General features: G+C 42.0%; 1 protein-coding gene across 1 annotated transcript in view; it reads right to left on the bottom strand.

Annotated features, from left to right (window-relative positions):
- Positions 1-10,592, bottom strand: part of ABTB3 (ankyrin repeat and BTB domain containing 3) — a 389,892-nt gene extending 379,300 nt beyond the window's left edge. The window contains exon 1 of the mRNA XM_067010051.1: positions 10,370-10,592. The gene's annotated coding sequence lies outside the window, so the exon portion shown is untranslated. The remainder of the gene's footprint in view (positions 1-10,369) is intronic.
- Between the last annotated feature and the right edge of the window lie 5,513 nt (positions 10,593-16,105).

Genomic DNA, 16,105 nt, shown 5'->3' with positions numbered 1-16,105 from the left:
TGGGAGACAGGACCTTTAAAGAGGTAATTAAGGTTAAATAACATCATTGGGGTAGATCTTAATCCAATATGGCTGCTGTTCTTATGAGAAGAGGAGATTAGGACATAGACACAGAGGGATGACCATGTGAAGACACAGCAAGAAGACAGCCAAGGAGAGAGGCTTAGAAGAAACCAACTCTGCCAACACCTTGGTATCAGACTTCCAGCCTCCAGAACTGTGAGAAAATTAATTTCTGTTTTTTAAGTCACCCAGTCTGTGGTACTTGTTGTGGCAGCCCTAGCAAACTAATACATCAACTCATAATTCTGAAATTTGCTAAGTAAAGGAAAAGAATCAAGCATTTAACCTGCCTTTCCTATATACCTCGAGGTAACCAAATAGTTGATGAAGAAAACTGTGTTATATGGATATGGATATTATATGGATATTTTCCATATAATAAATCAAGAAGGGATGAAAACATTTTTTAAATAACTATTTTGCAAAGCCCTTTAGGAAACAATGTTTCCAGGCAATGGTCATCAACAGCAGCTACCATCACAAAAAAGAGAACTAGACATCGTGGCTCCTAATGGAAGTGTACAATGTCATCTGTAAATTACTGTTTGCCAAAACTCAAACCTGAACCAGACTAGTTCTCTCGATCTAATTAGTAATTCACAGAAAATACATAGGACAGAGCAACATGTTAAACAGCAGAGGGATGCAATTAGCAAAATTCAGAATATGGGAAATTCTGTAGGTCAAGTGACCTGTTTTCTTAAAAAAATAAATTGCAAAAACTAAAAAAAAAAAAAAAAAAAAGAGAGGGGGAGAAATCTATAAATTTAAAAGAGGCTTAAGATACACACCAAGCAAATTCCACTTTAAAAAAATATTCTGAGACAAGCAGGGAAACTTGAATATTGACTGGATATTGAACATTAAAGAATATTTTGGTATTAACATTATAATAATATTTTAGGTGTCATAATGGTTTTATGGTTATATTTTATAAAAATATCTATCTTTTAGAGGTACATTCTGAAATATTTATAAGGAAAATGATATGATAGCTGGGATTTTCTTAAAAATAATCTAACGTAGGAGGCAGAGTTAGCAGGTAATAGATGAAATCCATCCATCCATGGGTTGGATGTCATAAAGCTGGATGATGGGTACGTGGAGGTTCACTACAATATTCTCTCTACTTTTCTGAACGCTTTATGTTTTCAATTATAAAATGTTTTTTAAGAAGAGAATGTTTGAATGTTGCAGGCTATCAGACAGAGGCAAACATGCTCACTCTTGCTAGTAATTCAAGAAATGTAACAAAAGATACTTTTTTGGCCTGTCGAATTAGCAACCATTTTATTTTAGTGGTAATTTCTAAGGTTAGGTGAAACAGACACTTGCATACATTGTAGCAGGAATATAAAGTGGTCACCACAACACTCTGGGAAATCAACTTGGTAATATGTACTGAGAATATTAAAAGAAACATTTCTATCCTATTTAGAAGAGGGAAACATAGATTTTATGTTCATACTTTTTAAACCAGTAATTTTATAGAATAGTTTCATATCCCCGATTGTTGAGATAAAGAAGGAAAAGCTTCATAATTAATAAATATGTTCATTGCATGATTGTTTATAGTAGGGAAAAAAACTAGAAACCAAATATAGGTCCAAAACCAGGTACAATTAATTAGAGCAAAATATTATTGGCAATTAAAATGTTTAAAAGGGTTTATAGTTTGAGGGGAGCCTTATGTTATAATAAATTTGTTAAACATAGGAAACATTTTATGATTATAACTTATAGGCATTGGATTTTCCAAAGCTGCAGTGTGGGGGAGGGAGAGAGAGAATGGATGGATAGACAGATAGATGACGGATGGATGGATAGATACTTTTTTCACAATGTTGCATTAACCCTCCTCCCTTGGTGGCACTTTGTAACTGCCTCCACCGGTAAAAGTGACAGAAATGCTATTGACTTCCAAAACTAGCTCATTAAAGAACCTTGCCTGGTTCTCTCTCTTGAGACAAGTACCTTTGGAAACCTGAGCTGTCATCTAGATGTCCACCTTGACCCCCAAGCCCACGCTGGAAAGACTATGTGGCCAGACTCCAGAGAGAGAAAGATGCCTGAGGAATCCCAGCTACTTAAATCTTCAAGCCCAGGCACCAGACTCATGAATGTAGAAGCCACTGAAAGGAGTCTTGTCCCAGCCCCAGCCAAACTGCAACCACATGAACGACCCCAGCCAGAAGTCCCAGGTGAGCTGTTCCTGAATTCCTGACCCACAGATAATAAATGACTGTTGCTGTTTTATGGCACCGAGTTTTGGTGCGATTTCTTATTCAGCAATAGATAACTAATATATAAGTATACAAAATATATAACTATATAAAGTAACAGCAAAAAATACATTAAAAAAAAAAAACAAGAAGCAGATACCCCAAAGTATTAACAGTGATCATCTCCAGGGAGATTATATGTATATGTTTTCTCCCTTCCCCTTCCTTCTGAATCTACTGAATGATCATATATTTCCTTGAAAAATTGAAAAAATAAATTTTATGTTGAAAAGCATTTAACTGTGACTTTTTTCGCATCCCGGCTCCTTCAGTCAAGTTCAAGGGTGCCCATCAGGCTTTCCTGAGGATCATTTGCTGGTGCATGAAACCGAATACAGCCAAAGCCTTGAGGGGTACTAGAGACTGTCCCGTCCAGCCCCCCAGCTGCTCTAAATCTCCTGTATGCAAGCCCATGAGACAGTTGTTGCCCAGCTTTTCTGTGAATGAAAGGTCTCCATGACAGGGAATTTATCGCATCCAGAGCCAGTGCTTTCCATCTTCAACCTCCCATGACACAAAGTCTTCCACTCACTGGTCTTATTCATGAAATAAATATTCATGAAGTCTTTGTTGAAGGCCTACTATGTGCCATGCGTTGTTCTAAGTCCTGGGACACAACAGAGAGCAAGACAGATAAAGACTTATTTCCAAGGAGCTTAGATTCTAGTGGGAGAGATGTACAGTGTATATATAAAGATAAAGACAGATAGTGCTAAGAACTATGAGGAAAATAAATCAAGGCAAGGAGATTGAGAGTGAGGACAGTACAATTTTTAAAAAAGATGGTCAGGGAAGGCCACCCTGGGGAGGTGACCCTGGAGGCCTGACTGAAGTGAGAGAGGGCGTCTTATAAATATCTGAGGGAAGAACATTCCAGATGGAGGAGCAGCAAGGGCGAAGTTCTGAAGCAGGAGCCTGCTCAGCATATCTGAGTGAAAGCAGGAAGGCCAGGATGACTGGACAGTGGTGAATACAGGAGAGAAAGGCAGGAGAAAGAGGTCAGGGAAGATTGTGAGGGCAGAGCATGAAGACCTTGAAGGCCACGCTTTGGACTTTGGATTTCATGCTAAGAGTCATGGGAAACTGCCAGAGGCTTTTGAGCAGAGGAATGGCATGAGCTGATTGATGTTTTCAAAGCATCACCCCAGCTGCTGTGTGGGAACAGAAGGGTGAAGAAGAGGGAGGGAGGGGAGACCAGTGCAGAGGTTGCTCTAGTCGTCCAGGAAGCAAATGGATTAGAAGTGGTTGGATTCTGAATGTATTTCAAAGGTGGAACCAACAGGACTTGTTGGATGTGGGTATGAAAGTGAGAGGAGAGTCAGAGATAATTCCACAAGCAACCTTAAGCCAACAAATATTCGTGTAAGACGGTGGGGATACCCTATGAATAAAACACAGTTGGTTTATGTACTCCCCAGAAAGAGACAGACACATTCCCAGATCATTTTTATATATCAGGGCCTAATATATTAAAGTCCCTGTAAAAAAAAAGTTTTAAAAGTTTCTATTTTCAAGGTTAAAAAACAGTAACATTAAAGACTATTAAACAGGCTAAATATTAAAATGAATGTACTTAGAAACCCAGGAAAAAGGTAGGAAGGGCTTCCTAAGGGAGAAATAGCTATATGAAGCTTGGATTTGTAAGGTTGGCAGGTGAAGATCTTTCCAGGGGGTGGGACTAGCCTGGCTGAGGCCTGGAAGCAGGAAAATTAGGGAGGTGTTGAGGATAACACTAAGAACCAGTTATGACAGAAGTGAGTGTGCAAGGACATGGAAGGAAATGAGTTTGGAACAGTGCAGAGGGCACAAGCCGAGAAGAGTCTTGGCCATTCTAAGGAGCTGGGGTTTTATCCTGAGAACAGTGAGGGGCCGTGGGTAGGTGTTAAACCAAGAACATCTATGGTGAGGTGTGGACCTCAGAAAGATCATTCTGGCAAAGTGTGGAGAAAGGAGTTGCAAGCAGATTGGAGGTCAGTGTAGAAGCTATAATAGTAGTTCAGGTAAAAAATGCTAAGAGACTCAAGGAACACAGTAGATAGAGGCAAAGAAACTGAGGAAGGATGTGTTGAAATAGAAGGTAGGGGGGATCTTGAAGGCATTGTGCTAAGTGAATAAGTCAAACACTGTATGATATCACGTATATGTGGAACCCAAAAAACTCTAACTCATAGATACAGAGAACAGATTGACGGTTACCAGAGGCAGGGGGTGGGGGTGGGGTGGACAAAATGGGTGAAAGGGATCCAAAGGTATAAACTTCCAATTTTAAGACAAGTAAGTCCTAGGGATGTCATGTACAACATGGTGACTGTAGTTGACAAAACTTTATTTTATATTTAAAAGTTGCTAAGAGAGTAGATCTGAAAAGATCTCATCATGAGAAGAAAAAATTGTAACTATATGTAGTGATGTTAACTAAACTTGTAGTAATCATTCTATAATACAAATATACATACATCATATACGTATATCAAATCCTTATATTGTATACCTAAAATGAATACAATGTTATATGTCAATTATATCTCAATTTTAAAAATTAAAAAAGAAGAAATAGAAGGTAAAATGGGCTTGATGGCCAATGGGATTTGGGGTGACTGAGTGTAGTCTAGGATGGTTCAAGTTCCTGATGTGGGTGACTGAGGTGGAGAATCAGGGGAAAGTCAATGGGTGTACGTGGACACATCGAGTTTGAGTTGCCTGAGGGACACACCCAGGGGGCTGGTCCTGCAGGCAGTTAGATATGGAAGTCTGAAGCTCGGGGACAAGGTCAGGGATATGTCAGTGTCATTCTGACCCTTGGGGCTCTATAACTCAAGTCTGATTTGCTTTTCACACAGAGGTCCTTTAAATACTTGAGGACAGCCATGACCTTCTTCAACTTTACCTACTGAGCTGCCTGGAGGCTAAACTCTCTTGGCTCCTCCCATCTCCTCCCACCTGGCGGGCAGTCAAGCAGAGTGGTTGAAAGCCTTGCTACTCAAAGTGTGGCCTGTGGACCAGTAGCATCACCTGGGAACTGTGAGAAATTCAAAATCTCAGACTCACCCCAGATCTACTGAATCAGAGACTGCATTTTTAACAGGATCTCCCCGTGACTTGTGCACAGGACTGATTTAAATTACAGGTTGGATTCACACTGCCAGGGTTTGTACTCTGGACCTGATACTTATTAGCGGTGTGTGGGTAGATTATTTAACCTCTCTGTGCCTCAGTTTCTTTTTCTATCAAATGGGAATAATTTTAGGACTTACTCCACAAGGATGTCATAAAGGCTTAAATAAAACAATCCAGGTAAAGCACTTCATATAGTCAGGCACTAAGTAAGTGTGAGTTTATTATTGTTGACAGGGCTCCAGCTTCCTTACTGTACTAACCAGCCTTCTCTGAATCACCTCCAATTAGTCCACGCCTCTTTTAAGGTAAATCACCTAGAGCTGAGCCTACCACTGACTGTGGTCTGGCCAGCTCAAGTAAATTGGACTAGTTCATTCTAGATGCCAAGTTTTACACCTGCTGCCTTTGGGTACCATAGAATAGAGCTGATAGCATATAAAGGCTATTTAGAATTGAGCTAAGGAGCCAACCGCCTATATTTGAATCCTGTTTCTATAACGTAGCAGCTGGGTGGCCTTGCACAAATCATTTAACCTCTCTGTGCCTGTTTCCTCATCCGTCAAAAAGGAGATAGTACCTAATTCAAGAGGTTATTTTGAAATTTACATGACTTAAAGTACTGGAATAGGGCTTGGGGCATATAAAGTATTCAATAAATGTGTTAATCAGTAAAATCTCCATATAATGCACCTCACAAAATCATGACATTTTGTAGGTCCAGAAAAGTTAAGAGTCTGCCCAAGCCACAACAGCTAGAAAGATATAAGCCCAAGATGGGCTCAGAAATCAGGTCCTTTAACCACATCTGTGACCCCTCCTCAGAGCAGGTACATCACAGGCTATGGGAACGGCATCCTCATCACGTACTGCTCAGCCTGCACAGCTGTGTACAATGGACCTGCCCTGTCTGTGTTCAGACCATCAGAATCTAGCTGCCTTCGTGTAGGGTATGGAGGGAGAAAGGCACCCACTGTCTACACTCACAGAATCTTAATGTCTTTCGATTTTGCTTTAGATCCGTAATGAGTTCTGTAATTATGACTTAAATTGTGGAGTTAATTTCAGTGAGAAATAATTTTCATTTCCCCCCCTCCTTTATTGCCTTAAATCTTAAAAAGTGTTGATGGTGGGGATTTTGCTTAGGAGCCTGGAGCTGAATGTATTCATTTCTTCATCTTCTCCCGTAAGTGCCGGCAAAGTGGCAAAGAAATAATCATCTCTTTTTGGTCTGGTGGTGGGATAGAGGGCTGTTTGTTTTTTTCCTTGCTTAGTTGCCACCAGAAGCAAACCGCCATGCCGGGGCAGTGAGGCAACCATGGATGAGAGTGATAAGAGGATTGTCGATATCAAACTCCTGTGAGCATCAGAGCTGTCATTCCCAAGCCCCTCCCGAGAAGGTTGATTCAGTGGGTCAGTAGGGGGTCCAGGAGCCAGCAGTGAATAAGCACCCTGAGCTTCTCATGAAGAACATTCACTCTGAGAAACAGTGCAGTTCAGTGTAGATTGAGGGACTAGTCTTTGGAGTTAGAGAAGGGTGAAGTTTCCTTGTGAGACTGTAACTTCTCTAAGCTTTGTTTTCCCTTAGCATGGACCAGTAATTGAATCTACTTCACAAAGCTGGGAGGATGGAATGAGATAAAGTGTACAAAACACTTAGATTTTGTGCCTTGATAATCTCTGAGCTCAATAAAAGTTAACTCACTATACTTTAAGAAGCAGAATAACCTTTTGGTTATAAGCACAAATATTGGAATCCAGCAGATCTGGTCTTGAATCCTGTTTGACCATTTACAAATCATGAGACCTTCGTTTCTCATATTATAAAAAATGAGACTCATACAGTTCCTCCATCACGGAGTTGTAAAGATGGAGAGATGAATCAAGAGCTTAACATATTGCCTGGTATAATCATTAGTGCTGCTCCCCAAATATTTTTCTCTCTTCCAAGCACACGGTAAGTTTGTACCTTCCCAATTTAAAGTAAGCTGTGACTGTATGACTTGCTTTGGCCAATGAAATGTGAGCAGGACTGAAATGTCACTTCCAGGCAGAAGTTTTAAGCGATGCTGTACAATCTTCCACACCCGCTTTGCTCTGCTGGGGAGACTGTGGGAGCACAGGTCGCTTTGTCAACCTGGATCCAGGGAGTCTATCTGGAGCAGAGGCTGCCTGATGACCCCAGTGGACATACACAATGAGCAAGAAGAAAGCTTTTCTTGTGTTAAGCCACCGAGATTTTGAGGTCATTTGTTAATACAGCATAACCTAGTCCACCCTGCCTAACAAACCTGGTACACAGCAACCTCTCAAATTACTGTCAGCTATCATTATTACAATCATTGCCCTTGAGCAGCTTATAACTCATGTAGAACAGAAGACTTAAGAAAAATGAAATATTAAATAAGTCTTCACTGCTTATTAGGAGTGCTAAATAAATGAAAACTTTTAATATAGTACATATTCTAGAAGGCAGTGAAGAGAAAGAGACTGTCCTACAATAATTAGAAAAGGTCTGGTTTTATATTAAACCCAAATTACCAAGACTTTAATTTTTGTTCTACCTAAGTAGAAAGAAAATTTAATTCCTGATGTGTCTTGTCATATAACCTAGACCTTGAGTTCTTGGGAATAATCTTGAATTGAATATTTAAACAATTTTAGCAACCAGGTCCTCCTCGAGTATTACCTGCTTTTATTAAATCTCAATTTCCAAGACAGATGTCTTCCCTTTTGGCTTTTCATTAAAGAAAAGAATCTGTCATATACATATAACTGAATAACTTTGCTGTACACCTGAAACTAACACAACATTGTAAATCAACTATACTTTGATTTAAAAATATATATAATTTTTTTAAAAAAAGAAATAAAGAAAGGAAGAAAGAAAGAAGAAAAGAAAGAGGAAGGGAGGGAGGAGGGTGAATAGCTATGGAATAAATTGATTTTTGTCTTTTCTTACTAATTGCATTTCTCCTTGCCTCCTCCCTGGTTTGAAACAGTCTGGGCTCTGTCTGCTGTCCAGATGGCCAGGATCCAAGGAGGTCTAGGCAGCAGGATTGGGATGAGAAGGCTACAGTGGGGCAAACTGTGACAGCTTCCGGCAGCAGGTGCCAGCACGAGGCACCAAAAGACCAGGTGGGAGCGGCCAGAGTCCAGAGTCTTGGAGCAAAGTCACATCTGTGAGCCCAGAGGGATAAGCAACACCCACGGTGGGAGGACACCCAGCGTGTGCAAAGACCTCTCCCCGCTACCATGAGGCTGCCTTAGCTCCCTCTTGCACCAGATGCCATCCTGGAAAGGTGGTGAGGGGAGGGCAAAATACTTCTCCAACAGGAGTTTGAACTTTGAACTGATGAAGTAAATCAATGAGCTAAACTGAAAAAGACTTTCCCCAGAAGAATGGGAACTGCAGAGCAAAATGAGATCAGTTTTAGAAAACGGAAGTACTGGTTTTCACACCTGGATAAGTTTTGACTCCACTATATATTTATTTATAATCGCATGCAGTGAAATTATGATGATTGTATACTGGCCACGTTAGAACACGGGTGAAAAACATTAACCCACCAGCAATGTGGCTCCTTTCTTGCAAGTCATTAAAGCAGCGTTCACGAATTCAGTAGTTCTCAAATTTAAAGTGTGCACCAGAATCATCTGAAAGCGTTTTTAGAATACTGATTACAGGACCCATACCCAGATTTTCCGTTTCAGTAGATCTGGGGTGGGGCCTAGAACCAGCATTTCTAACAAGTTCCCAGGGGCTGCTGATCCTGCTGGTTCAGGGACCACACTTGGAAAACCACTGTACAAATTCATCGAAAGTCCAGTGTTCAGCTAGGTCTTCTATGGTTTCTCTAGTTGATATTAAATACTGGCAGATGAAAGACTATATAATGCAGCTGCAGCTGCTGTGTTATCATTGTCTCCTCCTCCTCCACCATCACCATCATCGTCACCATCACCACAACCACCACTACCACTGACACTAAGCGTTTACTATGAGCCAAGCACTGTACTAAGTGCTTTATACAGCTGATCTCATTTAATCCTCACAAATACCATTACTTTCATTTTCCAGGTGAAAGAACTAAGGCTTTGAGAAGTAAAGGAACTTGTTCAAAGTTACAGAGCCCCCAAGTGGCATAGCCGGGTCTCAAACTGGGCAGCCTGACCCAGAACCCAATTTCTAAACCACTGGTGCTTCACTCTGTCACTTGAACAATGCTCTTTATAATGGAGCGACCGAGGGGGCTACAGAGTCTCGGAACTGATTCAAAAACAAAACCACTCGGGCTTCCCTGGTGGGGCAGTGGTTGGGAGTCCGCCTGCCGATGCAGGAGACACGGGTTCGTGCCCTGGTCCGGGAAGATCCCACGTGCCGCGGAGCGGCTGGGCCCGTGAGCCATGGCCGCTGAGCCTGCGCGTCCGGAGCCTGTGCTCCGCAGAGGGAGAGGCCACAACAGTGAGAGGCCCGCATACCGCAAAAAAACAAAACAAAACAAAACAAAACAAAACCACTGAATATAAAATACACTTGGTTTTAGTTGTCCTTAGGCCACCTTAGACACTAGGACCTTTTTAGGCATGTTTCTCCATAGCTTCTACCTACCACCATTTCATTTTTAAGCTCTCCGTTCTCCATGTCCCAAAGTTTCTATTCATTTCTTATCAGAGAGTTTACCTCTGCTTTCTTGTCACTTTCTCAACCACCCCTGGTTGGGGCAGGAGGGGGCAAGCACAGTGCTTGCTTGAGCTCCTAATTAAATTGAATTTTGCTAACCCAAAAGCCACCTCCTCTAGAGAGAATGTATATCACTATTAGCAGAAGCAGCTGTTAGCAACTGTGTTTTAAGTAGTATCTGTTTTTCTGTTTTAAAACTGTTTTAAAAACTGTTTTAAAAACTCACTTGTATGTCCAGTGATGGGCTTGAGCAAGATGAACAAGAAGAGGGCTTTCCTGGTGGCTCAGTGGTTGAGAGTCCGCCTGACGATGCAGGGGACGCGGGTTCGTGCCCCGGTCCGGGAGGATCCCACATGCCGCGGAGCGGCTGGGCCCGTGAGCCATGGCCGCTGAGCCTGCGCGTCCGGAGCCTGTGCTCCGCAACGGGAGAGGCCACAACAGTGAGAGGCCTGCCTACCGCAAAAAAACAAGAAGAGCCCAAATTAAGTCCACCTTCTGAGATCGGTTAGCCCCCAAAAGGTGTTTATCACAGTCTCCCTTTACACCAGCCCCGCGGTGTGCTGATTTTTGAGCTACCCCTGCCCCCCTGGCAGACGGCCTCAGCGGTGTGAGCCAACCTCAGACCCAAACTATAAAAGAATGAATCAGATTAGTCAGCTGCCGAGAACGTGCTCCCTGGTTTTTCTCCACAAGAACTTTCAATCTAGGTGTCACATGGGGCAGGAGGACAAAGTCATCTTCCAAGTCCATCTGAGCAGGAGAATGTGTGTCCTTGTTTCCCTGGGGTCTGGCTCAGCTCTGCTTCCTGGGAAAGGGAGGGGGAAAACCTGAAGGGCACCCCACTGTTCCTTCCTTCTCCTCCTCCTCCCTGGGGTCAAGGGCATGTCCCATCTGGGTCCAATTCAGCACAGGGTTAGGGGGGCACCTTCCCAAAGATCAGCAGGACCATCCCCCAGTGCCAGGAGAGGGGGAAGCAGGGGACCAGGGAGGGTAGGAGAAAAGGAGGGGGAGGGGGAGATGGGAGACACAATGGTGTCATCACTCGTTGGTCACTGATCAGCCATGGGTGGTCATTGGTTAGTTCTGGGCTTTCAAACAGAGCCTTTTGCACCCTCCAAGACAGAACTGATCAATGTGCACTTGCTCTTATCCCATCCACAGCCTCTCATTCTCTCTCTTATACACATTCTTTCCTATTTTCCTGATTGTAAAAGAAATACATGCCTACTAAAAAAAATAAAATAAATAAGGAAATCAAGATCCCTCCATCCAAAAATCATCACTACTAACAATTCTACATGTATCCTTTTTCATATATCTAAATGTATAATTTTTTAATAAAATTGCATCATACCATATGTACTGTTTCACAACCTGCTGGTTTTTCTCTACTTCACAATAAATTGTGGATCTCTTGCTATGGCAATCGATATGCATCTATGTCATTATTCCTAGTGGTACATTATATGGCAGATTATAATTTATTTAACAGTTCCCTCTTGTTGAACTCAGTGCTGGACTTAGAGTCCTCTTCCCTCCCCAACCCTTACCCCCCAGCAAACTAACAACTTTGCCCCACCGCTGATACTGGTTCTCACTTACCCCTTGTGTTGGAGCCCTCAGGGATTTCTCCTGGAGCTCCCCATCTCCTTATAAGTTCCTTGTGGGTGGGACCATGACCCCCAAACATCTAACATTCCTACAGCCTGTACAACACTGCCAGTGACTGACTGATACATGGACAGACAGGCTGACAGCCAGTCTCTTAAAGGAGTATTTGCTCTTAAATTGGGCCTCTCCCCATTAAGAGCTCCCCCAGCTGTGCTTTATTCCCCCTGCTTCCTCGCACACATTCTAACCTGCTCTCTGTCTCTGTCTCACTTTCACTCTCCCTCTTGTGTTCCCCTTAAGCTTACTTTGCTGACACACATTCTAGAATTCTTCCTTTTTTTTTTTTTTTTTTTGGCTGCTCCGAGGTTCATGCAGGATCTTAGTTCCCCGACTAGGGATCGAACCTGTGCCCCCTGCAGTGGAAGCACAGAGTCTTAACCACTGGACCACCAGGGAAGTCCTTCTTCCTCTTTTTCTTTCTGCTCTTTCTTTTTTCTTTTCCTCTTCTCTTTCTCTCCTCTGTACAATACACAGACCCATGTCACACCCTCACCCACACCTGTTGTACACTCTGCACCCACATCCCCTCACACACACACCCCTAGAGCGGAGTGTCTATCACACTCTGCATCCCTCCCTCTGTTCTTTGTTTCTCCTCTTCAATGAAGAAAAGCCAGCCTTTGAAATGCCAGGCTGAACAGCCCTGTTGATGGCTGCCCATCTGATCGCAATGCTGTGGAGGAGCTAGTTCATCCGGACCCTAGAGCTCATGGAATTCCTCCAGCACTTCAAGCAGCATTGAATTTGAGCTGAGAAAAGTAGAAAGAAAAGGAGAAAAAGTAATGTTATCTTGGGTGCTAACAGGAGCAGGAATTTCTGATGCTTCCAGTAACCTTTTACAGGTCAGTTAACAGAGACAAGACTACAAGCCTGGTTAGGAAGGATATCTTCAGGTGTGTCAGGAGGATTTGGAGGAAGCCTGGAAATGACTAGGAGTTATTTTGGAGTGCTTCTACCAGTTTTCAAATGAGCATGACTGTGCTTTATCTAGGTGGAAGGTTTTGTCTGTGTTCTGATTAGCCTCATCTTCAATGATTTTCTAAGGAAAACTTTAGAGCTGTTCAGATGTGTTGTTAATTTTCTTGCCATTGTCCCCCACCAAAAAAAAAAAAAAATGGCAAAGGAAGGGGCTTAGGTGGAGAAGGACTTATATCCATCTGATGGGGTGGAACCAAAATACCCAGGATCAAGTGCTACCTCTGCTACTAACTATTTGAGTGACCCTGGATAAGTCACTCACTTTGAATCCCAATTTCTCCATCTGTAAAATCAAAGTCTTTTCTAGCTCCAAATTCCTATGTGAATAATGGCTTTGCTTTAAAGGGCAGAGGGAAGAAATAAAAAAGGAATAAAACTTGCAAAAACTCAAGAGACAACATCTTTTTCTCAGCAAGTTATAAAGCAAATAGCAAAAAGGCTGTCTGGTCACTGGTGGTTGAATGCTGATTCATAGGAAAATTCAGAATCAGAAAGACAAAAACTATTCCTAGGGGGACTGTGATGGAGCCTGTATCATTCCCTGCAGACTGTTTCCCCCTTTTTCTTTTAGGTTAGAGAACCTCACCCCCATTCAAACAAACACGTCAAATTTTAGCTGGGCATCTGATCATCCAGCTAGAACCAAAATCTCCCAGAGTTCCTTGTAGCCCTTGAAGAATGGGCTACAATGGTCCATTCATCACAATGATATATTAGCAGTAGTGTTGTGTGTGATTTCTACACCCTTTCCTTAAATTTACTTGTCCTTGATTGACTTTTTCTTTCTCTCATTTCCCACCAGCTGATCTATGGTGATGAGAGAAACTATGGGATGAGTGCCAAAGCCTTCCTGCTGGCCCAGACCACTCAAGGCTACACTTCCTCATGAGAGAGAAACAACGCTCCTACATTGTTAAAGTAACTGCTTTTTGCAAATCAAAACTACAGTGAGGTATCACCTCACACCGGTCAGAATGGCCATCATCAAAAAATCTACAAACAGTAAATGCTGGAGAGGCTGTGGAGAAAAGGGAATCCTTCTACACTGTTGGTGGGAACGTAAATTTGTACAGCCACTATGGAGAACAGTATGGAGGTTCCTCAAAAAACTAAAAATAGAATTACCATATGACCCAGCAATCCCACTCCTGGGCATATACCCAGAGAAAACCATAATTCGAAAAGATACATGCACCCCAGTGTTCACTGCAGCACTGTTTACAATAGCCAGGACATGGAAGCAACCTAAATGTCCATCAGCAGAGGAATGGATAAAGAAGATGTAGTATATATATACGATAGAACATTACTCAGCCATAAAAAAGAACAAAATAATGCCATTTACAGCATCACGGACAGACCTAAATATTGTCATACTAGTAAACTAAGTCAGACACAGAAAGACAAATACCATATGATATCACTTTTATGTGGAATCTAAAAAGAAGGGTACAAATGAACTTATTTACAAAACAGAAGTAGAGTCACGAATGTAGAAAACAAACTTAGGGTCACCAGGGGATAAGGAGGGGAAGGGATAAATTAGGATACTGGGATTGACATATACACACTACTATATATAAAATAGATAACTAATAAGAACCAGCTATATAGCACAGGGAACTCTACTCAGTACTCTGTTATGGCCTATAGGGGAAAAGAATCTATAAAAAAAGAAAAGAATGGATATATGTATATGTATAACTGATTCACTTTGCTGTACATCTGAAACATAACATTGTAAATCAACTATACTCCAATAAAAATTTTTTAAACAAGAAAAAGAAAGAGAAACTACATTTGGCTCTCCCTGTTACAGCAGATTAACTTTAGCCTAACTAACATGAAGGTCTTTAGGTAAAGCTCTAAGAAGTTAGAAAGTAACTATCATCAGGGAAAAAGTTAGAAACAGTAGTTGGATTGTATTGAAAGAAGACAGACTATGGAGCCTGACAGGCCTAGATTTGAACCCTCGCTCTGCTGCTTACCAGCTCTGTGACCTTGAACAGATCATTTTCCCTGTGTCTGTTTCCCCATTTATAAAATAGGGAAATGCTATCTTGTTTGGGATTATTGGGAAGACTAGAGGTCAAGACAGTAAAGTGCCCGGATGCTTAATAAATGGTAGTTGTGGCTATCACTCAAAAGGCATCATCATAAGAGCCAATTCAAGGAGGACTTGAGTGTTGGGGCTCTTAGGAGGAAAGGCATTTTTATTATTTTCATTTGTGGGGCAATAGCCCTCAGCTTCAGAGCTGTCAGCATTCCCAAGTGCCACCCAATATGAGAGAGAAGGCAGTTAGCAAAGTGATTAAAAGCCCAAAGGGGAACTGGAAAAGGAAATACCGTCATATAAAGGAGTGACTTGTGTGTGGCTGGGATCAGGGGACATTTCTTTCTGGTCTTAGAATCAAAAAGAATTGTGCCTAATCGACACTGTAAATTTTGTAGCTGATCAAGTCTCCCTCTTGGCCTTGACTACTGGAAAACTGGAAGCCAGATGTGTGGGTTTACATCTAACAACATAAAGGCTGGTAAGACAGGCCCTTTTGTATTTGCCTAACACCTGTCTTCATTTAATATCTCTAACCTGGCTTATTTTGTTTCTATTTCTCACTTCTTCTAATTTGTGTTCTCTTGTGGCATTTTGTGAATTCCTGTAAGATTCTTTTTTTTTAAATTTTTATTTAATTAATTAATTTTTTTGGCTGCATTGCATCTTTGTTACTGTGCGCAGGCTTTCTCTAGTTGCAGCGGTTGGGGGCCACTCCTCGCTGCAGCGCGCAGGCTTTTCGCTGCGGTGGCCTCTCTTGTTGTGGAGCATGGGCTCTAGGCGCATGGGCTTCAGTAGTTGTGGCTCGTGGGCTCTAGAGAGCAGGGTCAGTAGTTGTGGCACACGGGCACGGCCACTCTGCAGCATGTGGAATCCTCCCGGACCAGGGCTCGAATCTGTGTCCCCTGCATTGGCAGGCGGATTCCCAGTCACTGTGCCACCAGGGAAGCCCCCTGTAAGATTCTTAACATTTTTCTTGGAACAAAGAAAGTATGGATGGATGGATGGATAAATGAGTGAATGAGTGAATAGAATCTTAGATTAGAAGAGGATCTTAGAAACCATGTAATCCAGTGCAGATGTTTCCTCTTAAACATCTTAACAGTTGGTCAGTCCAATTTCCTGATTTTGATTTTGCAGTGATTAGAAGCTCACCACCTTCCATTACAGATTTACTATTAGAATATTGTAGCTTATAGAGAGTTCATGTCTGCTTCCTTTTAGGAAGTAATGCTAATGAATATACTAAAAATCATTGAA

Source organism: Kogia breviceps, chromosome 12 (assembly GCF_026419965.1).
Source record: "Kogia breviceps isolate mKogBre1 chromosome 12, mKogBre1 haplotype 1, whole genome shotgun sequence".
NCBI classification, from domain to species: domain Eukaryota; kingdom Metazoa; phylum Chordata; class Mammalia; order Artiodactyla; family Physeteridae; genus Kogia; species Kogia breviceps.
The sequence above is the reverse complement of the archived record's forward strand: the minus strand, read 5'-3'. Positions and strand labels throughout refer to the sequence as shown.